The sequence below is a fragment of the Pinus tabuliformis genome, chromosome Q (genome assembly GCF_031772625.1).
Source record: "Pinus tabuliformis cultivar Carrire ecotype Pingquan chromosome Q, CPIR1, whole genome shotgun sequence".
Taxonomy (NCBI): domain Eukaryota; kingdom Viridiplantae; phylum Streptophyta; class Pinopsida; order Pinales; family Pinaceae; genus Pinus; species Pinus tabuliformis.
The window spans coordinates 2,549,820-2,576,776 of record NC_142296.1 but is presented as its reverse complement, the minus strand read 5'-3'; the positions used below and the strand labels follow the sequence as shown (position 1 = coordinate 2,576,776).

At 36.3% G+C, this 26,957-nt stretch overlaps 1 pseudogene across 1 annotated transcript in view; it reads right to left on the bottom strand.

The window, feature by feature from the left end:
- Positions 1–12,082: 12,082 nt before the first annotated feature.
- The window catches only part of LOC149217972 ((-)-beta-pinene synthase 1, chloroplastic-like), a 29,645-nt pseudogene continuing 14,770 nt past the window's right edge, over positions 12,083–26,957 (bottom strand). Inside the window, exons 2-9 of the transcript XR_016249122.1 lie at positions 14,732–15,015; positions 14,427–14,630; positions 14,113–14,230; positions 13,713–13,902; positions 13,521–13,626; positions 12,742–12,838; positions 12,448–12,663; positions 12,083–12,356 (exon numbers count right to left, since the gene is read on the bottom strand). The product of XR_016249122.1 is annotated as a (-)-beta-pinene synthase 1, chloroplastic-like (transcript). The remainder of the gene's footprint in view (positions 12,357–12,447; positions 12,664–12,741; positions 12,839–13,520; positions 13,627–13,712; positions 13,903–14,112; positions 14,231–14,426; positions 14,631–14,731; positions 15,016–26,957) is intronic.

Genomic DNA, 26,957 nt, shown 5'->3' with positions numbered 1-26,957 from the left:
ATTCCTCTTACGTATATCTTTGTCGTCTCCTCTTTTAGAACAGTGAAATCAGAATACATGCACATGGGTCTATGATACCCCTCTGTTCTGTATATTGTGTCCAAGTCTCCACGTTTACACTTGTGAAATCATAAGATGCATGTATCTGCATAGATTTTGTGAACTTACCTGTAATTTTCCTCTTCGTTCACTTGACAAGCAAAACTGATTGATGCCATTGAGATTCTGTTAACTGGTTACATAAATACATTATCTAAAGAAATTGCACAGCCACAGGTGCATAGGCATAAGAAAATAGGAACTCTTGGAATTCCTCTTAAAATCTAGGTATTGAAATACTACATCAAACTCACTGGTGGTTCTTGAAATCTCCCAAAAGGGTTTCTTTTGACAAAATAGCTAAATAGAGCATGTTGGCAAAGACAACGTTACATGTTCATTCACTTATAGCAGTTAAGTTAGTAGCTGGAGTCGGTTTTCACCTTGCTGTAATCCTTCAGGGAAAACTACTTTTGCTTCAAGGGTGCCATCAACCTGCGGGATTGTAGCCACATACGCACTATAAATTGGGGTATGCACTATATAGGCCACATTTCCCAGAAGGCAGGAAAACTTTGGTCTGCCTGGGTGCATTTCCGAATTTCTCACCGAGTGAGTGAGTAGATCCAGCCTTGTTTCAGTGAAACCTGTTATGGTTCAGGGTTTTCTTGGCTTTTGCCTTTTCATTCTTTGTTTCCTTGGATTCGAACTCGAGAGCTCCTGAATATGATGGCCCAGGAGAGCTGAAACCAGGCTATCTCGAATCCAGTGTTTTGGGTTTTTGTTTCTGTCTAGGAGCTACGATATAAATGTACATTGAAGTTAAAATGCATAAGAAAAATCGATGCAAATTCATATGATTTGTGGCCATTTTTAAGCCAAAAATCCTAAGAACTGGGTACGCCCATGCAACCGTGCCAGAGCTTTCAGCTCATGCCTTGATTGCAACTGCATGCTTATTAGGCATCTAAATTATCATTTTGTTGAGGGTGTGCATTTGCTGCTTACAAAGAATCAGTTATCATAGTCTATCCATTTATATTTTGCTCATAACTGTCTCCGTGATCCGGGGGCTCTCCAAATCCCTCCCAAAGGGATCCAACAAAGCTTCCTGAAAGAAAGTGTGAATGGTAAGAGCCCATTATTATATCTCTGCATAGCCTAAAGAGAGGGCAGATTCATGAAATGCATATATGTTGGAAAAGTAACTTTTGAAAGAGATCGATCCCAATTTTGTACTTATGTCAGTCCTGTTTTGCTTTGACCCATGTTCTACTGTTTTGTGATATTAGAGTGTTAACTAAAGATACAGGTAACTGAATTGCTTCCAAACTTTACAGTGAACATGTAACTAAACTGTGAGAAAGTATTGTGTGTGGGTGTGGCTACCAGGTATGTTGCAAGCTTTGATGGAGTATTTTCTAAGAATATATGAATATAAATCACAGTTCTTCTTAGCATCCTCGTTGACTCCAGTCATTGCATCATTTTGAAACATGCCACTCTGAATAAATTGACTTTTCAAAAAAAAACAGAACACTAGCTTAATTGCCGGTATGTCTATATAGTATAGTTGTATATCCAATATTTACATCTGGCAAGAAACATAAGTTGTTTCAAACTGTTTCCTATCTTGCTATGGTTATCATATCACCAAGGACACGCTAATATCTTTACCTGTGTCTTGCTATATTTCTTTTGTGGGTAGTGACGATCATAACATTGTCAAATAAAAAGATGGAAATTTCAATTTGACTTCCATTCTTGGCCAGCAATATTAGATGAATCAGCAACTGGACTGGTCTCATACTTGTGTGATATGGGGTCTATTCCTACCCTAAAGGTAGTCAAAGACACTAGATATCACAACCATAGCATCATGTAATTTCCTCGGGTATCTTCAATCTAATTAATAAACAAAAGGCATTTGGCAAAGTGTAATACTTGCAAATTGTCATCAATCAATAAAATAGCTTTACCAATAGAAAAGAACTATTTGCTATACAGTTGTCAGTGGTTAGAAAACCTATCCTTCCTTATCGACTATTCTAAGTTTGGAACCGACATAAACCTGTCATCTGCAGAAGAATTTGCTGACATGAAGTACTACAGTGCAATCTTGGGTCGAGTCTAATAGTACTTCTTGAAGAGGTTAAAGAAGAGGTGTCTCTTCTCAGTTCCATCACACAAATTTCTATTGCTGTTACTCCTCCCATAAAATTGTACATGCTAATGCTGAGGCCTTGATCGTTGCCTCTTTGGTATATATGGCTCTTTTGGCATATCGTGGCACAGAAGTTTTACTTTCAGCATACATTTTTGTGGTCCAGGATCTATCCAACTAGTTGATATTTAGGTCAAACGTGGAGGTGATACCAACATATATTGTGCAAAAATACTGTTTCAATGACCCTGGAGAGCCCTGATGGGGTCATTTTTGCTATGCCTGGAGTTAATGACACCGGCTACTCCATGCAAATATTCAATTCTGATCGCAGTGAGCCTGAGGTTAGTTACTGTTTTTAATATCTCTGAAATTTGTCAACAGAGAGTGTTCCTGGAAAAGAGTAGTTTTCGCTCAATATAAAGAAGGATTGATGGCCCTAAAGTTGATTAATATTTAGATGTATAGATTAGAGGTAGCATAGATTGCTACATATATTGCTTTAGTGAAATCTATCTGATTTGAAGAGGTCTAGTATGTTTATGCGAGAGTTTCATGTTTTAGTTTTGTTACGCATAACCATAGTATTTGACCGTCAACAACCATGTGGTTAAGATTGTTGTTTGTATTCTAGTTCAACTATATTCTTCCCAGAAAGAAGCAGCAATCTATTTTAGTGTTGGTTGATGATAAATCTAAATTAAATTTATAATTATTTTAGTTATTGTGCCATCTGCTATCCCACTTTGACTTGTCAGTTCTTTAATTTTATTCCGGACTTTCAAATTTTACCTGCATTGTTGTCCATCCTTAAAGAGTTCTTAATTAACATCTTACATGGTCTCTTCTAAGTAAGGACTTGGATCCTACAAGACAATAATGAGAATTGCGTGGTAGCTAGTCACATTAGCTCGGTAGCTTCTATCAGCCTATGTCATGAATATCAGCTTTGCTCAACTTCCAAACTTATTCCTTTGGGTGTTTATAGGATCGATTTTATCTTACCAATTATTCATTCATTAAAACTGATGATAATCACGATATCAACAAGCCTGAGAGCTCCTTCTAAAGTCTAATAATGTTCTCAAAACCTACCATGTCCACTATTTATTTACACTCTTCCATACATCAAAGAAGGGGATCATGAATACAAAGGACTTCATGTGATTGCACAACCTTCTATTATCTTTCAAATCCTTATTGTAACACCCTCAATGTCCTGCCTAATAGGAAATTTCAAGGCCTTATTTCTCGAAATATTCATCTTGATATGAGGGTCTCTCAAAGCCTCACCAAAAATAGTCACCCTCATTCGACACCAAATCTCTGGTAAGACATCCAAAACCCAATGGCCCTGTGAGAAAGTTGAGCCAAGGTGTCCCTCCCACAAAAAGTTTATGCACACGAACAATTGCATAGCCCACAACATATCATGACTAGTAATTCGTAACACTTCTCTATCACAGCTATACCAAATCAAACAAAACTAGAATATAAGGTAACCTCGACTTTGATTGCAGCTCAAAAAAAAAAAAATCTCTTAGCATGGTCAAGCATATTTAGCAGCTACTCAACAGTAATAAGGGGCCATAAATACAAATCACTTTGTGTGATTGCACAAACTTCTAACATACACGTGGGCAGAGTACAATATATTTTACCTAAACTTCATCCTATGAGAAGCTATATTGAAAGTAGAAGGGAATTTAGAAACCAATAATTGAGAATGTGGAATAGAGTTAAGTGACTAGAGGTCTAGATGACTTCACAGGAATTTATGCCTGTTTAAGTGACAGTGTTCTGAACTCAACCAGGAATGAAGGTATAGCTATTCTCAATTTCCAGACTACTCAAGCTTTCAAAATGATTTCATCACAATTGAAGGTTTGACTCTGACAGGAATTCAATTTCGTGACAGCCATATAGCATGCCAAAGGTTCCCTCTCTAATTTAGAATCAAAGTAAAAAGTTTAAACATATGTGGCTGTCAAGGTTTAAACTTTAAACCTCTTGAAAATGTCATGGTATAAACCCTTGTAGTTTTCATGACACCAACTTAGTTTAAAAAAAAATCTGAAATCTAATTACCATAGCTTTACACTATCAATTAAATATTTTATCCATAACAATATCAGGGAAAATTCACCCTATAAAATCAAGAACAAGACTGAAATGGAACCTGCAATGTCTTCATAATTTTTCGAGTGCTCTTATGGTATTTTTGCTTTAGATTCTGGGTTTTAAAGTCACCTTTATGATGCTTTTATGTTAGTACTCTGACTTACTTTCATAAGGGAGAAGGTGCTATGATTAATTTCTTAATCAAACTGATTGATTTTCCTAATGTGACAATTTTAATATGAGAATGCTAAAAATACAATTGATCATTTTCCCGCATAAGAGAAATAATTCCTATGCCATACCAGCAAAGAAATTGTTACAATTAGAACTAGAACTCAAAATCTGTAGGTGCTCACAAATAAGCACAAAAGCATCTTCTAGAAAATGAAGAAGGGACCTTTTGGATCTAAGGAACAAAAAAAGCAAAATCTCAAAAGAAAGAGAATGTAAAAAGCTATTTAACAACAGCTTGCCTAGACAGTTAAAATGGATAACTAATATAGCCCCTACCATGGCTCAAGTCCTGCCAATGACAAGCCAGTGCTTGTGCTCATGCTTTGGATGTGCGCTAAAGCACACAATAGTGGTTGGGGCTAAGTACAAGTCCTGAGAGACTTTGTTAGAATAGATACACGCTACCACCAGCTGCCTCGCTAAAGAGAAACCAATTTGAATTGGGCCAAGGGATCCGCGTAAAGCTAAATATGGGTGTGTTAGGCTCAATCATGATAAGAGGAAGCTTTCTCATAAAAAGTACTAGTTAGAAGAAATGAATACTTGGCAAGCATAGCACAATAAGGCAAAATTTGTTAGGTCCATGTCTTTTCTCTTTTGCCCTTGCCCTTTTGCTTATATAGTGGTAGAGATATTGTGCTGCCATGTGCTAAATGCCCCATTCATAACCATGCCCCAAAGTTCTCTTTGCTCGTTGACTTGTTAAGTGGACACATGCTTCAATCATGTTGGTCAATTGCTTTTAGTTGTTTCGTTTTTGGAAAAGCATTGTAGACAAGTTTATAAGCGTTGGGAACTTGTTCACCCCTAGATTTTTGCTTTGGAAAATATTGGTAAAAGAACATTTTTTCATTTCATATAAAGATACTACTCTTTTTAGAAATATTTTCATGATTTGTTCTAATTTTAACATAATTTCAAAGATTAATTGCAGGAAATGCTTAGTTTGAACTTTGGCCACATCGCCCTACCTAAAATGCCTTAGAAACACTGCTCGTTGTATAGTACAGCTGGTGGCATTTTCCAAGGCATTTCACCAGATTTCCAATGACATTTTGGTGTTTTTATGGAAGTTTCTGAACCCAGCTCATAAGCAATCAGGGGCACGGTATCCACAGAAAGACATCGCCATATTTGTGCCAATGACCCTTTCAAGACAAAATAGAGATATGGATTGAGCTATGAAGTGTTTGTCCTTTTGGTAATTACTAGTAATATTAAATTTTGAAATTCTCCTTTCTTACTTTCTCTATCCTTTTGCTGAAATATTTAACATTGCCATTAATTGATTTAGCATATTTGAGAGTGGTTCCAACCTCATTGGACTTTATATGGAGAAGTATAATTTCATATTCCATTCAGAATTCAGCAGATTTAAAAGATTTAAGGACTTTAGGGTTGGCAAGATTGTAGCATTTCCACTGGATTATATCATCCATGGGGGTTTGGGATAGAGATTAGTCAAGACCACCAAGCTATGGGATTTTGCACATGTAATTATCTACAAAAGTTAATATAGACATGGCTTTCCCTCTAAAATGTCAAATATGTGTATCATTTTTATTTTCTTGCTTATTTCTTGCAAGATAATGTGTGTATCATGTTTCCCCTGCGTACCATTTTTCTTTCTTTCTTTTTTTTTTCTTGGGTGTGGGGGCGGCATGTTTCCAGGCATTCCTATTTTGGAAACTTGTACATGTTTCCACATTTCATGCAGCTTAGTTTCAAAGAAAAGGTTTAGATTTAATCCTTAGCACTATTTCACAGACCTGTTGCAAAAGAGTGCCTGCCTCTTTACAACAGTAATGGTATTTGAGTATGCCATTTGATTCAATAAATCTTCCTGAATCAATGTTTTCCGTAGCACTTTTCCCACTTATATGGCTATAGGATCTTTTGAATCAAGCAAAGAAACAAAATGTGAAGTCAAGTAAGAGTTCCATTAGGTAATCTCAAGCCTCATCTAGGGGATACAACATGATGAAGATACAATGAAGAATATAGTTGTGTGTAAGAAATTCCTTATGTAGGTTTCATACCTAGCCCTAGTGGTGTGATTCCTATATGATGGATTGTACAATCATGCCTTACATTCCACATGTCACGTGCAAAATGTGACCACATTCTTCACAGGATTTTTTATTTATTTATTTTTTATTTATTTTTTATTTTTTTATTTTTTTTTCTTTCGAAATTTTTTTCGAGAAGCATGCCCTAAGGTCAATGTTGCAATGCATAACATAGACTTCCTTTAGCTTAGTTAATAGGTTGTAGAGTTATCTTTCAAAAAATTTCCCAAACTTTCACCTGATCTGACCGCTTTTCCTCAACGTGCACAGCAAGGACCATTAGCATCCATGTATAGCTTTACAATGGAGCCAATAATTCATGCCCAAAATGTGTCCCAATCTAAAGAATTTAGTCAATTCTATTTTACATACGAGGGTGGCTTTTAATTCTGTTGATAGTAGATTATCATTATTCTTATTAAAAATAACGTAGATTTTCCATTCGGATAGTAGGAAATTATTCCATTCGTTTAATTATTTCTCATTTGTCTGGTCATATTGAGAGCTGCAATATATATCATGAAATTGTTTTAGTACTAGTAAACAATGATTAAATATATAATAAATTTGAACCTTTTGACATTTAGAGGACATTTCTCTCAATTTACAAAAAAAAATATAAAGTATGAAAATCATGTTGGAAATAGTTTCTGATGTTTTGAGTCTTTTATTTTCAAGATTAACTAAATGGGTTTGGAAGATGAAAAACCATCAAATTGGAAGAGTGGGACTTTTATATTCACTAAGGTTTTAAAGAAATTATATGCATAAAACTTATACTAGCACCTTCTAATGGAACTGATAGTGCACTAATCCGTTGCTTGCCATTATTTTGGTTTTGGTACCACCTTATAGCATATCCGGGTTCAAATGCTAGTTTCCATGAAAGACAGTTGAATCTATTTCAACTCTAATTGTTATTGAGGGGTTGCACAAGGATGCCCATTTTAACGTAGATAGCCACCTATGTTAAGGTTCTATTTTGCAGTTCCATGTTGTTATTTATGAACATTATATACATTTGGTTGGACACGTGAAAATCAATTGATGGATTTGGTATTAATGATGGAAATGTTGGATGTATGACCAAATGTATGACTTACTTGGTTACAATTTATCTAGTGCATGACTTGTCAGAGTTATTGTTGCATCATATAGGCTTATATAGATATGATTTATCTAATCAATGACTTAGTGAAATTATGATTTATCTGATGTAAGATTTATTTCCAGTATGAACAACAAAAATTGACACATGGACACTGGGCTTAATAAACATGATGTTTAAGATCATGTATCTATATCTATTTTGTGGTTGTATATATGCATGGATGAGAACTAAACTACAGGTTGGAAAGAACCGTATGATAACCAAGATCTACTATTCCATTGGGAAAGGTTGAGACGACCAATGAGGAAAGGTACGATGTACATTGTTCTATTACATTTGGTATCTACTTGATATGCACTCTTATGACATGAGTAAACTGCAAATGACAGGTGGCAAGATGACCTGACTGGATTATTCGATGACAAGTCCAAATAGCTCTGTAGTGTGGTCCATGCTCTGAAGGAGGGGTGGAGGTGTTTCCCACCGTGTATCCTCCGAAACCTGGAATCGTGGGGAGGACAGCTGAACGCTCCCCCCTAGACGTGTGATGACGATTGCCAGATGCCTGCTGGGGAAAGTTCGGTCGAGGCATTCGACGCTTCCACCATGTCGGTTTTATCAGTGGTTAGTATGGCCGTTGCCACTAATAGAGCAGCAGAGGATGGATAGGGTGGGAACGAAAGTAGGCCAGGGTGGATAGGAAGATATAGATCAGTTGGAGACTCTTGATGGGAAGTAATGTCATTGTCTGACTTATCGAATTTTAATGCTATAACTCTCTCTGGTTTGCTATGCTTTCAAACTCCTTGTATCATTTCATTCTAACTTCGGAACGAAGTTTTCTAAAGGAGGGGTGTATGTAATGCCCCACTTAAATCTTATCCTACAAATTTTGTTAATATTTACATTATCTGAAAATATTGAGAAATATTGGTCTAATATAAATTTATGATTTCCATTATTCAAATTCCCCACTTACCTTCTCAAATTGAATATTATGTAGGATATGGTCTCCTTCCATTATTTCAAAATATATGTATTCATTTCACATTCCCCAATGTACCCTCACATTTACTAAGGAGAAGACATGGTCCTCTCCATGTAATTACACTTCACATTCCCAAATGTACTTTTCAGATTTACTTGGGAGAAGACATGATCCTTTCCCATTAAATTCTCAATTTTATATTCATGTCACAATTCCAAATGTACTTCTAGCTTACTTGGGAGAAGAGAAGTCAACTAAGGATGGATGAGAAGTTAATGACATTAATGAGAGGTGGTTGAAGAAAGAGGGTATAAAAAGGGAAGGGGGAAGGAGGAAAAGGGGGGGGGCTTTTGGAGTCTTGCTGAGGATTGTGGGGGTTGGTTGTGATTGTTTCACCTTGTCATGATTTTGGGAGACCTTGGAAACCTGTGGAGGTTTCTTGGGTTTGAGAGGAGGAAAGTATCATTATCTAGTTTTGCACATTCTTCTTGAGGACACACTATATCTGGTTGGACTTGGGCACGGAGGGCTAGGGAACCTGTGGAGGTTTCCTGGGCTAGGAATTTATTTCATAGTTGGCTCGGAGGTAAATCCGGTTGGGTCGGTGATAAAGAGCGTTCAGCTGGAGCTATAAGACAAAGGTATCATCATCAACCACCGGAACAGGTATTTTTCCATGGAATACTCTTGCTAAGTTGATATCAATGGAATGCTCACCTTAATTTATGTTGCTTATGATAAAATGATAAGATGTTAAATGTTTAAAGCTATGTAAGAAGGTCAGTAAGCTCATTTTATTACTTTTAAATCATCAGGAAAATAGATCTGTTAGTGTATAATAGATTGAGGCTCTAATAATAGGAATTAGGCCCTTACAAAATTTTTGGGTAAGTCGTCATATTTCATCACCTTTATTGATGATTACTCACGAAATTGTTGGGTATATTTTTTGAAGGTCAAAAGTGAAGCCCTGGATACATTCAAGAAGTTCAAAGCCCTTGTAGAAAATGAGAAAGGGTGCAAGATCAAATGTTTGTGGACTGACCGTGGAGGATAATTATGCTAAAAAGCTTTCCAGAGTTATTATGATATGAATCATATTGTGGTTGAAATGGCAAGATGCATGTTACAAACTAAGGGGTTGAGAAATTCTTATTGGGGAGATGTAGTTGCTACAACAGTGTACATCCTCAATAGTAGCCCCACCAGTGCACTGGAAAAGATGACTCCTTATGAAGCTTGGTATGGAAAAATGCTTAATGTTAATCATTTCAAAGTTTTTGGTAGTTTGGCTTATGTGCATGTACCTGATCAGAATAGAAAAAAGTTAGATCCAAAGAGTGAGTTATGTATTTTTATTGGGTATAGTGAAACAAGCAAGGCTTATAAATTGTATAATCCTCTAAATAACACGCTTCTTGTCTCCAGAGATGTAATTTTGTATGAAGGGGGAGTTTATGGTCATCAAAAAGGCCATGTTGAGAAGACAAAATCTATTTTGAATGATGATATAATTGTTGATAATGATCACGAGTAGCCAACTAATGTTTCTATAACTAGTGGGTTAACTCCACCAAGCAAGCCTTCATTAATTTCTTCAACATCAAGTTCAAGTCCAACTTCTTCTCTAAGCTCTACAAGGAAAGGTAAGAAGATTGAGTGATATTTATTAGAGGAGTGCAAATCAAGCACATGAAGAAAGCCCAATAGGTGAGATAGTCAAATTCGCTTTATTAGCCAAGGCTGATTTTGAACCATCATGTTTTGAAGATGCATGTACTAATGGAGATTTGGATGCAAGCCATGCAAGAAGAGATGGATTCCATTCAAAGGAATGACACTTGGAAGTTGACAGAGCTTCCACATGATAAGAAAAAGATTGGCACCAAATGGGTCTATAAGATTAAATTTAACAGTGATGGGAGTGTTGAAAGACACAAAGCAAGATTAGTTGCTAAAGGATTCACACAAAAGTATGGAATTGATTATGAAGAGACCTTTGCACCAGTAGCAAGACAAGAGACCATTAGAATGTTGATTTCATTAGCAGCTCAGAAAAAGTGGAGCATACATCATATGGACGTGAAAAGTGCCTTCTTAAATGGGGACTTAGAAGAGGAAGTATATGTGGAGCATCCACAAGGTTTTGAAGTGGAAGGAAAGGAGAATAATGTTTACAAGTTGAAGAAGACTTTGTATGGTCTCAAGCAAGCACCAAGAGCATGTTATGGTAGGATTGATGGATACTTTTAGGAAAATGGCTTCCAGAGAAGTAAGAGTGATCCTACCCTTTACTACAAAAAAGATGGTATTGATATTCTAATCATAAGTTTGTATGTTGATGATCTATTGTATATGGGTAGTAGTTCTATGATGAATGATAAATTCAAAGTTGCTATAATGAATGAATTTGAGATGAAAGATCTAGGCATCATGAAATATTTTCTAGGAATGGAGGTTTATCAAAGTAAGGATGAGATTTTCATTTGTCAGACAAAGTATGCACATGATATGCTAAATAAATTTGATATGCTTGATTATAATCCATACCCTACTCCAAGTGCTCATGGAGAGGTGTTATGTAGAGATGATGGTGCTGATTTAGTTGATGAGAAAACTTACTGAAGTATTGTGGGGAGCTTGATATTTCTAACCCACATAAGGCCTGATATTACATATTCAGTTTCACTTGTTTCATGGTATATGACAAATCCATCTCAAATACATATGAAGGTAGCCAAGAGGATTTTAAGGTATGTGAAAGACACTCTAAAGTTTGGTATTTATTACTACTCTTCTAAAAAGTTCAATCTTGTTGGATTTAGTGATTCAAATTGGGGAGGTAGTCTTGATGACTGTAAGTCCACATCTGGAAATTGTTTCTCTTTTGGTTCTTGTTCGATTACATGGAGCTCAAAAAAACAAAGCATTGTTTCCCTCTCATCCACAAAAGCAAAGTATGCTGCAGTTACCTCAGCAGGTACACAAGCTCTTTGGCTCAGAAAAATTTTGGAAGAAATTAGACAAAAACAAATTCAGCCTACAGTGTTTTATTGTGATAATGTAAGTGCCATCAAGTTATCAAAGAATCACAGCAAGACAAAGCATTTTGACATGAAATATCACTTCATAAATACTCAGCATCACCTAGCAGATAACTTCACCAAAGCAATTGCAAAAGCTCAATTTTTGGCACTACGAGAGAAGATAGTAAATCCTCATGAGAAGCGTTGGGAATAATGCTTAATTTGTTATGTAAATGGCTAACAATTTGGTCAGAAGATTTTGTTTTCTTTGTGCAGCAAATTATTAGGAAGTTCAGTGCTCAAAATTAGAAGAGTGCTAGAGAGTGCATATACGAATCAAGAAAATCCTCCCACTGCACACACGCAAACAGAGGCAACTTCAGTAATAACTACCGAGTGAAATACGTGGGCGATTCAGAAAGAAATGTTTGTTTCCGGTCCGGAAATAAATGTATGCGGCCATACAGCCTGTCGAGCATAGTTGAGAGTGTCTCGGCCTTGAGCCTTCTGTGCCTCCGCAGACATTTCATTTACGGTGTTGTAAACCATCATGTAAATTCCTTTCATATATTGTGGAAGGCAATCTGTGGCCGACGGATCCCATCTACTCATTATACACACAAATATTGGTCAAGTGGGTGAATGCAGAAGCAAGCAAATATTCTTCTAAAATTCTTTGGATTCATCATCACCACCTCTTAATTGCGGCTGTGAAAAGTTTGAGCTCGTCAACTGTTCCGAAGAGGTCGTACATATCGTCGAGAACAGTGATAATATGACAAGCTTTCGCAAAGCCGAGTCTGAATCCAGAATGTTGAGGCTCAAACGCGATGCAGGAAGCCAAAGTGTAGTACTCCACGTGGCGATGTCGAGTGAAGGTAATCTGAGGTGAACCTGAATCATTCCACCATCTGCACATGCAAATTTCACTAAATCCATTTTTTCTTTTCTATTGTAAGGAAGATATTCATCCACACATTTCGCATCACCTCAAGAGGGACTCTAACTCTGTCTTCTGTAAAGATTGAAAAATGTTGAACTCCAGTTTCGCAAGTTCCAAGAGTTTCTCCGTCTTCCTATTTGACACTGAATTGTTAAAAACCCAAAGCCAAAAGAAGAAAATGTTTTACAAGTTTGTTTTACATATTAAGGATCACAGGAATCCTATCTCTAGTCTTTTAATTTTTAATCTCCTTTTTATTTATATATCTTCTCAATTACATATTCAAATAGATATATTGAACATCAATATTAAAATATTTATTTATTTTATTTTCATTAAAAAAATAGGAATAAAAATTGTCTTTATCATATTTTAGAACAAGATGTATCAAAAAGATGTTATAAGGTTATGTTATGTAAATATTTTTGCTGGCTTAAATTTGATAACAATAAAAATAATAATAAAATACAATTAAAAAATAAAAATAATATTAATTATTAAAAATTTTAAACTAACTTTGATCTATTTTAATTTTGAAAGTCAAATATTTTGCAGTAAACCTATTTTAAAGTGAAAAGAGATTTAATCCATTTCAATCCCAATTTTGATCCTCTAGACTCTTGGTAAATTGAAAATTAAAATTAAAATAAATCTAAAATAATAATATAAAAGTGATACAAAACCAATAATTTTTTTATTTTTATAATATAGTAATAAATAGAAAAAGCAAAAAAATTCTTTTATAATTTTTTAAAACTTGATCCTAATGAAACCATACTTTGAACAAAATAAAATAATAAAAGATTTAGCAAAACATTATCAAACAATCAACCAGCCAAGATTTAGTGTCCTGTCCGAAGACGTCGATGTAATTCCTTGCTTCGAATCGCGACAAATTTGTGTGCCAACCATGTTCCAAAACGTACCCTATCTGCAAATTGAAACAGTAAAAGATATAACGAAACAAACAAAAGTGGTCTCATGTGTGAATGAATGAGCAGGTATAATAGTGATCACCTCTCGTGAAAGACTGCAGTCCGGAATCTTTTGCAAAGTTTCCTTTAAATATTTCTCTGAGAAGGTTTCTCACCGGGAAAGGCAATGAGGGAAGCCCGATATAAATTGACAATGCTTCTTATCTCTTCCTCTGTCTCCCTGGGACATGATACAAACTGCCCAATTTGGTTTCTGAAATGTTTCAAAACGTCTGCAATAAAAATAAAATAAAATTAGTTATGGACGTTCAATAAAAAGTGAATGATTATTAATGTTCACTAAGATTTAAGTAGTTTAATGAAAGATAAACAATTACTTGAAATTAATCAGTAAAAACAATGATTTATCGAAACTATTTTCCAAAAACATTAAAATTAATGTTACAAGATCACAATATTTCCACTGCGACGTGAGTAAATACCTGCAGAAACAGGGTATCCGTGTAATCGAAGAGTTCGAAAGCCCAAGGCAGTTGAATTGAGATTAGTAATAATACCTTTTGTCCCACATCCAATGCCTTTTTGGCTCCAGTAATTGCACTCCAAACATCATGTTCAGTTCAGTTTAGTACAGTATGTTCAGTTTAGTAACGGACAATACAGTGTTATTTTGAAAATCTCTAACACCATTAATATAATTTACTAGATTTAAAAAAAAAAAAATCTAACCAAACGAATATGATTTACCATATGCAAAACATAAACAAAAATAAATAAATAAATAAATAAAGTTTACAGTGAATGACCTGTAAACATAATCAAGCGCTGATTTGATCTCATTTTTGAAATGCCTATCGATCCCCAAACGTTCAACGTTATCGACCATCCAAAGGCGTTGAATGATCAAATCATTGAATTCTCCATCTTCCAATGACATCGAACTGAATATGTTCCTTACTTCATCAATCAGTCTCTCAGCACGTTCACGGTAAGCGAGTTCCTAAGCATATGTAAATCGGAGGAGATAATAATATTATTGTATGTATTCTAATTAAGGATCAAAATATTATGCACAAGTAGCAGAGATATAAAGCGAATTACCCCATAAGGCGTTGACAGAAACTGTATGACATCATTGTTCCAGAGGTTGGAATGATAACCACCGGTGCGTCTTTGTACAGCATCATCAGATACAACGGTATTCACACTCATGCTCATAGACGACGCCATAAGTACCGATTTCTGTCGCCTCGGCAATCCAAGAATCCGGATTGTTCTGCAGAAAGGCTTAAGCTTATGAGTAGAACTACTCAAGGGTTTGTGCAGGCACACACACGATTTGGAAGCCGACGGTAAGACAGATATTGTTGAAATTATAATTTCAACTGCAGTGAACAGAACAGCAGCAGCTACTTTATTCATTTGTCATGATCCGGCGCCCCACATTTTTTCCCGATCTTTTAAATCACCGCCATTACCATCTTTTCACTCTTTAATTATTTTTGTGTTTCGAGAAGGAAGAAGATCTGATCCAGCGCTACACCATTACTTTTCAACAACTGTATTAATGAGCAGAACGGATGAAAGAGAAAAGAACCAGCCTCGAGCCGACGTAGCATTTATCAGTCATAGATTTCATCACCACCGACTCAAGAAATACAGCAAAAGATCAGATCTGTTAATTATGAGCAGCAGAAACTTCGTTAGCAAGTTAAAGCGGTGATGACCCTTTCCCGCACTATAAATAGAAACAGAAACAGAAGTAGAAAACAGAGGAAAGAGATTGAAAGTCCTTTTGTAACACACAGTAGTGTAGAACAAGAGAGTTTTTTTTTGTATTGCACAGCAGTGCTGAAATTTTCTGAGATAGTTGTTTTGTGGAACTGAAGCGTTCATGTTGTAATCCCTCTGTCAAGAGGAAGATGCTCTTTAGCATAATATTTTGTGAAGATTCCTCTACGTGAGGAAGACTTATTTTATCAGTTAGTTTATTGTTCATAAATAGAAGTTTCCTTTTGGCTGTTGCTGTTACACCGTAAGTCGAAAAATACTTTACGTCAAAAATACCTGTTGCTGTTACACCGTAACTCAAAAAATACTTGACGTCAAAAATTTACGTTGCTGCAACACCACGAACAGCGTTGCTGCAACACAAGTTACAGCAACTGAAAAAAAACTGTGTTGCTGCAACACCGTTTCCAGAGAACGAATTTTTCTGTTTTTCTGAGTTACAAACAGAGTATTTTTCTGTGTCAAAAACATAGTATTATTTTGATCAGTTGTTGATCCTGAGGCAAAGTAGAGTATTATTTTATGCTCTGTTCTTGTGTTTTTGAATTATCATAAAACAGAGTATTACTCTCTGTTCATATTTTTGTTGTTTCAGAATTTATCAGAAAATTCTCAACAGTGGAAACAGAGGATTTTTTCCACTGTATTTTGTTTGGAATAACCAGAAATTCCCGACATGGTATCAGAGCTTGTCCAGGCTCTTTGAAGACATCAAAGAAGCTGAAAGAAGATTTGTTGCTGCAGCAAATTATCCAGCAGAGCGAAAACGCTGTCAAAGTATTTTTCAGATTAGTTTTTTGTGTAGCTGTTGAAGACAATTAAGTGATTTTTTTTAGTTAAGTATTGTAAGAATGGCCAGCACCAGCGTGGGTATGTTTAATACCCAGCTCCCACAGTTCAATGGGAAAAATTATGACTACTGGGCAATAACCATGAGAGTCGTGTTTGCCTCACAAGATTTATGGGAACTTGTTGAATATGGATTTGAAGAACCAACAAATGAAGAAGAGTTTATTAGATTAACTCAGGCAGAGAAAGAGCTATTGAAGAGCAATAAGAAGAAGGACTCAAAAGCCTTTGTACTTTTATATCAAGCAGTGCATGAGAGTGTGTTTCCGAGGATAGCAGCAGCCAAGACATCCAGAGAAGCATGGAAAACTCTCAAGACAGCCTATCAAGGCATGGAGAAAGTGAAGACAACAAAACTACAGTTGCTGAGGAAATATTTTGAGAACCTGCGTATGAAGGAGTCAGACAATATTGACTCATTCTTCACACAAGCAATTGGTTTGGTCACACAGATAAGGTCTCATGGAGAAACTCTTGAAGAAAGGAGGATTGTGGAGAAACTATTGAGGTGCCTACCCTCAAAGTTTGATGTGATTGTCACCACCATAGAAGAGACAAAGGATCTCTCAAATTTTTCAGTTGATGAACTTCATGCATCACTGATAACACATGAGCAGAGGTTGAGTAGAAATGAAAACTCATCTCTAGAGCAAGCCTTCAAGACCCAGATGCCATTTGGAAGAGGAAGAGGTCAAGGCAGAGGAAACAAGAGAGGAAGAGGCAGAACCCAATACAGAGGCGGAAGAAACAGTCCAGCAAATGTTCAAGGAAGAGGCAGCAATCCAAATCAGAACCAAGGCCATGGCAGTAGTCAACAAAGTGGACAACATCATGCTCAAGGACAAAGGTATGAAAAATCCAATGTCCAATGTTATTATTGTAAAAAATATGGGCACTATGCAAATGAATGTAGGAAGAAGCAGCATGATATGAGTAATAGATCTAGTGCAAATATCACTAGAGAAAATATCAGTCAAGGTAATGTGTTGTTAGTTTGTAATATGGCTGAAACAAACAGTGAAGATATATGGTTTCTAGATTCTGGTTGCAGCAACCATATGACAGGAAACATAGCCCTGTTTTCTGCTTTAGATCAGAGTGTGCAATCACAAGTCACACTTGGGACTGATAGTAAAATTTCTGTTATGGGAAAAGGAGAAGTTAAAATATTTACAATGAAAGGTGAAAAGAAAACCATAGCAGATGTCTATTATGTTCCTGGAATGAGGTGTAATCTCTTGAGTATTGGACAGCTTGTTCAGAAGGGTTACAATGTTTTCTTTAAGAATGATGTATGCACCATCATGGACAGATTACCCAGCAAACGTTGTGTTGCTGAAGTGAAGATGACAAGGAACAGGATGTTCCCTCTCAGAATAAGAGCAGATTTGAAAAATAAAGAAGTAGTTGCAGCAGTGACACAAGAGGCTCTCCAAAGCGTACCAAAGGATGAAAATTGGTTGTGGCATTTGAGATTTGGACATCTCAACTTTGGAGTTCTTAATTTGTTGAGTAGAAAAGGAATGGTAAGAGGATTACCACTGATAGAAAAGCCAGACAGCCTTTGTGAAGGTTGTATATTGGGGAAACAACACAGAGAAAGTTTTCCAACCGGAAAAAGCATAAGGGCAAAAGCACCCTTAGAAATTATCCACTCAGATTTATGTGGACCGATGCAAGTTCCATCACTTGCAGGCAGCCAATATTTTCTAACATTTATTGATGACTTTACCAGAAAGACTTGGGTTTATTTTCTGAAGAATAAGAGTGAAGTGTTTGAAAAATTTCAAAATTTCAAAGCACTTGTAGAAAATCAGAGTGGGCTGCGCATCAAGATTTTGAGAACTGACAGAGGAGGTGAGTATATTTCCAAAGAATTTTTACGTTTTTGAAGAGAAAATGGAATTCATAAGCAATTTACAGCAAGGTACACGCCGCAGCAAAATGGAGTTGCTGAAAGGAAAAACAGAACAATCATGGATATGGCGAGGATCATGTTGAAGGCAAAGAATTTGCCAAATGATTATTGGGCTGAAGCTGTACATTGTGCAGTATATATTTTGAATAGATGTCCTACAAAAGCAGTGATGAACAAAGTGCCAGAGGAAGCATGGAGTAGGAGAAAGCAAGGAGTCACCCACATGAAAGTTTTTGGTTGTGTGGCTTATGCACACATTCCAGATCAGCTAAGGAAGAAATTGGACAGCAAAGGGGAGAAATGTATTTTCATTGGATACAGTGAGGAATCCAAAGCTTACAGGTTGTATATCCCATCCACCAAGAAGTTTTTTGTGAGCAGAGATGTTCAATTTATTGAGGAAGAAGCTTGGGATGGAAGCATAGAGAAAACAGTTAATGTTAAAAACTGTTTGTCTCATGATGATGATGATGAGGAGTTGGCTGAAACACATCCCCAAACAGCAATGCCAACAATAGAACAACAAGAGACACCCTTGAGGAGAAATGAGAGTGCTTCTCCAAGCACACCACAAGGAAGAAATTCAAGTGCATCTACAAGCACTTGCACACTAAATGAAAGAGGTAAGAAATTCAGAAATTTAAGTGATATTTATGATGAAGGAATGAATTCCCTGTTTGCTTTGTATTGTCATGTTGATGACCCTGTTCATTTCGAAGAAGCAATTAAAGATAAGAAATGGATAGAAGCTATGGATGAGGAGATGAATGCAATAGAAAGAAATAAGACATGGGATTTAGTTGAGCTACCAAAAGGTAAAGAAGTCATTGGAGTTAAATGGGTCTACAAGACTAAGAGTAATGCTGAAGGAAAGATAGAAAGGCATAAGGCAAGACTTGTTGTCAAGGGATACAAGCAACAGTATGGAAGAGATTATGAGGAGACTTTCGCACCGGTTGCTAGAATGGAAACAGTAAGAACAATGCTGTCCATAGCAGCACAAAACAAATGGAAAGTTTACCAAATGGATGTGAAGTCAGCATTCTTGAATGGAGTATTAATGGAAGAGGTTTACATCGAGCAACCTCTAGGCTATGAGAAGAAAGGCCAAGAGCACAAAGTCTGCAGATTGAAGAAAGCTCTTTATGGGCTGAAGCAAGCGCCAAGAGCATGGTACAGTAGGATAGATTCCTATCTACTGGAAAACGGATTTGAGAAGTGTGAGGGAGAACCCATTGTTTACATCAAAGAAAAGGACTGTAAAATTTTAATTGTTGTGTTATATGTTGATGATGTGATTTTTACAGGTAATGATGACTACCTCATTGAAAATTTCAAATCAGTCATGAAAGAAGAATTTGAGATGACTGACATGGGTTTGCTGAGATACTTCTTAGGAATAGAAGTAGATCAAAATGAAAATGGAATTTTTATTTCACAGGCAAAATATGTAAATGAAGTGTTGAGCAGATTTAACATGCAGGACAGCAAGGTAGCAATCACTGCCACAGTGATGGGATTAAAACTCAGCAAAGAGGACATCAGCAAAGATTTTGACCCTAGTGTGTACAAGAGCATAGTTGGCAGCCTCATGTATTTGACTGCAACTAGGCCAGACATAATGTATGCTGTTAATTTAATTTCCATATTCATGGAGAAGCCAAAAGAAACACATTGGCAGGCATCAAAGAGAATTCTGAGATATGTTAAAGGTACAAAAAGGTATGGCATATTTTATACTATTTCAGAATGTTCAGATTTAGTTGGATACACAGATATTGATTGGGATGGAAGTGTAGATGACCGGAAAAGCACATCTGGTTACATTTTTCACATAAGTTCAGGAGCCATTTCACGGGCTTCCAAGAAACAGCCAATTGTGGCATTGTCTACAACAGAAGCAGAGTATGTGGCAGCTACAGCAGCAGCATGTCAAGCGGTTTGGATGAGGAGAATGTTGAGAAGTCTATGCCAGGAGCAGGCAACAGCAACAGTTATTTTTTGTGACAATAGCTCAGCTATTGCATTATCCAAGAACTCTGTATTCCACAAGAGAACGAAACACATAGACACAAAGTTTCACTACATCAGAGAATTGGTGAACAATGGAGAAATCATTTTACAACATTGCAGGACTCAGGAACAGGTTGCGGATATTCTGACAAAGCCATTGGATCAGAAAAGTTTTGAGTTTTTAAGGAAACTTCTGGGTATGACTGATAACCCAGCAGTTGAAATTAAAGGGGAGTGTTGAAATTATAATTTCAACTGCAGTGAACAGAACAGCAGCAGCTACTTTATTCATTTGTCGTGATCCGGCGCCCCACATTTTTTCCCGATCTTTTAAATCACCGCCATTACCATCTTTTCACTCTTTAATTATTTTTGTGTTTCCAGAAGGAAGAAGATCAGATCCAGCGCTACACCATTACTTTTCAACAACTGTATTAATGAGCAGAATGGCTGAAAGAGAAAAGAACCAGCCTCGAGCCGACGTAGCATTTATCAGTCATAGATTTCATCACCACCGACTCAAGAAATACAACAAAAGATCAGATCTGTTAATTATGAGCAGCAGAAACTTCATCAGCAAGTTAAAGCGGTGATGACCCTTTCCCGCACTATAAATAGAAACAGAAACAGAAGTAGAAAACAGAGGAAATAGATTGAAAGTTCTTTTGTAACACACAGTAGTGTAGAACAAGAGAGTTTTTTTTTGTATTGCACAGCAGTGCTGAAATTTTCTGAGATAGTTGTTTTGTGGAACTGAAGCGTTCCTGTTGTAATCCCTCTGTCAAGAGGAAGATGCTCTTTAGCATAATATTTTGTGAAGATCCCTCTACGTGAGGAAGACTTATTTTATCAGTTAGTTTATTGTTCATAAATAAAAATTTCTTTTTGCCTGTTGCTGTTACACCGTAAGTCGAAAAATACTTTACGTCAAAAATCCCTGTTGCTATTACACCGTAACTCAAAAAATACTTGACGTCAAAAATTTACGTTGCTGCAACACCACGAACAGCGTTGCTGCAACACAAGTTACAGCAACTGAAAAAAAACTGTGTTGCTGCAACACCGTTTCCAGAGAACGAATTTTTCTGTTTTTCTGAGTTAAAAACAGAGTATTTTTCTGTGTCAAAAACAGAGTATTATTTTGATCAGTTTTTGATCCTGAGGCAAAGTAGAGTAATATTTTATGCTATGTTCTTGTGTTTTTGAATTATCATAAAACAGAGTATTACTCTCTGTTCATATTTTTGTTGTTTCAGAATTTATCAAAAAATTCTCAACAGTGGAAACAGAGGATTTTTTCCACTGTATTTTGTTTGGAATAACCAGAAATTCCCGACAGATATTAAATCCATTGCTAAACCTATACTGTTGAATCAAAATCTATACTGTTGAACCCTTCACTACCGTTCAGTTTATATACAGGTTTTACGCCCACGCAGGATACTCTTTTTTTGTCGGTTTCTCCAACATGTTCACTGTGATACCTTACCTAATCTGCTAACCTAACAACTACCATTATCCATTGAATTGTTGAATAAATTAATTTGCCAATTGCCCTTTCAGCCATGTACCAGGTGAAACATGCGCTTTCTCGACAAATATTTTACTAATTTTGTTCGGATTTGAATATTATTATTTTCGTCTAGATAGTACCCGAGCACTTTGGTGAGTGTGAGTTTTATTCATACACGATTAAATCATGTAACTTATTTTAAAGAATTATTATAGATTTGTTGTCCAAGTACGAAGCACTTTTGTTAGTGGGGTTTTTTATTTTTTATATTTTTTCTAAGAATTATTATAGATTTATTTTAATTTCAAATTTATAGTGTTTAAAAGATTAAATTTTTTGAAATGGTAATATAAAATTTGATTCTCTATATTTTTATGTTAGAGATAATGAAAAATATCTTAGAATAATGAATTGTCTCAGAGTACTTCAGAATAGGAAGTACTTTTTATTTCTTAGGATATGATTCTAACTTCCCTCACCCATCACAGAATTGACCCATCACAGAATTGGCTCACGGTACCTCAGGATATTAAATCCATTGCTGGTACCTCAATGCACAAATAAAATTTGACGAATCAAAATCTATACGGTTGAACCCTTCACTACCGTTCAGTGTATATAGAGGTTTTGTTGGTTTCTCCAACATGTTCACTGTGATGCCTTACCTAATCTGCTCACCCATCACCTAATCATGTAGCGCGGGAGCCGGACGAAAAAATTAATTGCCAATTGCCCTTTCAAGCATGTAGCAGGTGAAACATGCGGTTTCTCGACAAATATTTTACTAATTTTGTTCGGATTTGAATATTATTATTTTCGTCTAGATATGATGGAGTAACGAGCACTTTGGTGAGTGTGAGTTTTATTCCTACACGATTAAATCGTAGCTTATTTTAAAGAATTATTATAGATTTATTGTCGAAGTACGGAGCACTTTGGTTAGTGGTGTTTTTTATTTTTTATATTTTTACTTTTGTTAGTGGGGTTTTTATTTTCTATATATTTTTTTTTAAGAATTAGTATAAATTTATTTTAATTTCAAATTTATAAAGTGTTTAAAAGATTAAATTTTTTGAAATGGTAATATAAAATTCGGCTTTTTATACTTTTATGTTAGACATAATGGAGAATATCCTAGAATAGTGAATTGGCTCACGGTATCTTAGGATAGGAATTAATTTCTGTTTCTTAGGGTATGGTTCTAACTTCCCTAACACTGTATGTGCTATTTAATGTGTGATGTACATGGACAACGCAGAGTGTTTTGCAGAGCCAGACTCTCTGTCGTAGAGCTGACCAATGGATGTTTTTTATTAATTCAAACATCGCTTTTTAACATGGTATCAGAGCTGCAGGGTCGAGGAACCTGTATGCTGAGTGAAGGATTTTCCTGGCATGCCTGAGGCAAAATCGTCGCGTGGTTTGGGGGAAAAATTGCGCTGATCCCACTATGAGACTTCCCTCATTTTATTTTGGATGACCGTTGCGAATCCGTGTTGGATAATTGCGCCGACCGTCGTGAATCTATGTTGGCTAATCACACTGACCGTGCAAACAAAAAAAGGGGTTGCGTCTTGGTGGTGGCTGCCGAGAGAAGGCTGCGTGGAGGTTGAGGTCTGTTGAGAGAAGGCTGCTTGGAGGCTAAGGTCTGCCGAGAGAAGGCTGCTTGGAGGTCGAGGTCTGCCGAAAAAAGGCTATGACGACCCTATACGTGGTCCCTCACAGGACTGTCGTGGAGGACGCGCAGTGTGGTGGAGACTTGCTCGGAGGCCGTTTGGAGAGGGCGCGCAGACTGCAAGGGATCTGCTAGTGCTAGAGGCTGTTGAAAATATGAGAAATTGGACTCACCGAGATCAACGATTTCTGTCTTTGACATAGATCTCGGGTAGATCTAACATATATTTTTTTTACTTGTCAATTTTTATTTTAATCGCTAAGATGAATAATCAAATGATTGAAGCATACTTGAATGAGCATAACAAACTCGATGGCTCCAATTATGCGAATTGGAAATTCAAGATGCAGACTCTGCTAGAAGTGCAGAGTGCTTGGACGATTGCAAATGGGGATGAGCAGAAGCCAGCAACTGGATCAGCATCAATCCCAGATTGGGAGAAGCAAGAAGGTAAAGCAAGGACGCTGTTGAAGATGTCAGTGAAAGACTGCATCATACCACATATCAGAGAATGTAAATCAGCAAGCAAAATTTGGGGAATTTTGAAGGATTTGTATGAGATCAAGAATACAAATCGTCTTCTGTTCCTGAAGAGCAAGATCTTATCCCTGAAGATGGAGGAAAATGAAACAGTTGCTTCCTTCATAGCAAGGATCAAATATCTGAAGAACAAATTAGCAAACATTGGTGAAACAGTTGCAGATACAGATCTAGTAACCATTACCATGAATGGTGTGACCGATGACTACCAAATGTTTATCACTGGGATAAATGCGAGAGAGAAAATCCCAAAGTTTGAAGAACTAACAGGAATATTAATGCAAGAAGAAGAAAGAAGATTGAATTTGAAGCCCTAGAGTGCAGATCTTGCGTTGATGGCGAAAAAGAAGTTCTTCAAAGGAAAAGTAAATCCACAACAACAAAAAGGAGGAAACTCACAAAAAAGACCAAATCGGACTCAAAGTATGCATCCGAATAGAAACAACTATGAAATTAGATGTTTTTATTGCAGAAAACTTGGTCATATAGCTAAGGAGTGCAGGAAGAAGAAATATCATGAAAAACAACAGAAGTAGAAAAGACATGCAGGTCATCTCGCAAATGATAATCATGAGAAGAACTTCAGATTGTTCATGGCAGACTTTGATGAGAATGTTGATGCAGACATCTGGTATGTAGATTCGGGAGCATCAACACATATGACAGGGAACAAGCAATGGTTCGAAGATTTTAAAGAAATCAACGACAGAGCACAAACCAACCTAGGTGACGATAGAAGTCATCAGATCAAAGGGTGTGGAAAAATCTCTGTCATTTTACCTAATGGTATTGTAAGGCAAATTCATAATGTCATGTATGTGCCCAGTGTAACAAAGAACTTGATTTCTGTATCCATGATTATAGATCAAGATCTCAAAGTTGAATTTTTTAAATATAACTATTATATTAAAGATCTGTTATATGGCATGAAGACTATTGCTATAGGAATTCAAACAGGAGGTCTGTACAGATTGGATGTAAGACCAGCACCAATTCAAGCCTTGATAGCAACAAGTTTGACTACAGAAGAGCTGTGGCATCAAAGATTTGGTCATATCAACTACAATGATTTGTTGTTACTTAAGAAAAAGGAAATGGTAAGAGATCTTCCTATGTTAAAACAAGTGCATAATGATTGTGATGCTTGTACATTAGGAAAGATGCATAGAGAAGAATTCCCTATTTGAGTAGAAAAGAAACAGAGAGACATACTTGAATTAGTGCACTCAGATCTTTGTGGACCCATGCAAACAAAGTCATTAGGAGGTGCATTGTATTTTTTTACTGTTTATTGATCACCACACAAAGTTTTCTTGGGAATATTTTTTGAGTAAGAAAAGTCACACATTTGAATACTTTAAGCAGTTCAGAAACATGATTGAAAAGCAAATAGGGAAGCATATAAAAATTCTTCACTCCGATCAAGGGGGAGAATACAGGAAGGATGAGCTTATCAAGTATTGTAAAGACCATGGGATATTACAACAATTCATAGTACCCCATACTCCTCAGCAGAATGGAGTAACGGAAAGAAAGAATAGAACATTGGTCGAATGTGCTAGGAGCATGTTGAAAGGTAAGGATCTTTCGAATGGTTTTTGGGCTGAAGCATTGAATACTGCAATTTATTTAAAAAATAGGAGTCCTATAAAGAGTCCTGAGTTTAAAACTCCTTATGAAGAATTATATGGATTTAAGCCTGTAGTAAAACAATTAAGAGTGTTTGGGTCTAAAGCATTTGCCCATATTCCAAAGGAAGACAAAAGAAAACTAGATTCAAAAGCCATCAGATGTATCTTTATAGGGTATTGTTCACAATATAAAGCTTATAGATTATTTAATCCCTCTACTCACAAGATTTTCGTTAGTAGAGATGTCATATTCCATGAGAAGGATCATGAAGAATCTGATAAGCGCAATGAGGAATGGGATATTCTGTTCTTGGTGGAAGAAGGAAGTGATGAATCAGGTGATGGAAATGAGTAGCAGTAGATGCAGAAGCAACAACAACAGATGCAGCAACAACAATAGCAGCAACATGAAGGAAAAGAAGATGATGTAGCTATCAAGCCAAGTCCAGAAAATGATGATCATACAAGGTTTGAAGCTACCCCACCACTCAGGAGATCAGGTAGGAGCAAGATATAGGGAAAATGCTTTCATAACTAGTATGATGAATGTAATTGAACCTTCTAGTTATAAGGAAGCAGATGAATGGAAAAAAACTATGGAACATGAATATGAATCTATAATCAGGAACAACACTTGGGAGCTCATTGAACTTCCTAAAGGGAAACAAACCATAGGTTGCAAATGGTTGTATAAACCAAAGATTAATGCAGATGGAACCATAGATAAATTAAAAGCTAGATTGGTAGCAAAGGGATATTCACAAAAAGAAGGCATTGACTATGAAGAAACCTTTGCCCCTGTAGCTAAACTAAATACCATCAGAATGTTGATTACTTTAGCTACTAAGAAACATTGGATGATTTACCCACTAGCTATAAAGTATGCATTTTTAAATGGAGAATTGAAAGAGGAGGTTTATTTAGAGAAACCTGAGGGGTTTGTCCAGAAAGGGAAAGAACATTTAGTATGTAGATTAAAGAAAGCTCTTTGTGGACTAAAGCAAGCACCCTGGTCCTGGTATGAAAAGATTGATTCATTTTTTCTGCAACTTGGCTACAACAGAAGTAAAAACGACCCTAATCTGTATACCATGAAAGATGAACAAGGGCGCATACTGTTGATTTCTTTGTTTGTAGATGATTTAATTATTATAGGTGATGCTATTGCTCTAATCAAAGAAATCAAGCAACAAATGTCACATGTGTTTGAAATGAAAGACCTTGGTAAATTAAGATACTGTTTGGCTTGAGATCTAGAGAGATTCAGGACAAAATTTTCTGTCCCAGGTAAGTACGTCAAAGGTCTACTTGAAAGATTCAGAATGGATCAATGTAAGGCTGCAACAGTACCATTACAAAAGAACATTAAACTTCAGAGTGAGGATGGCTCTAAAGAG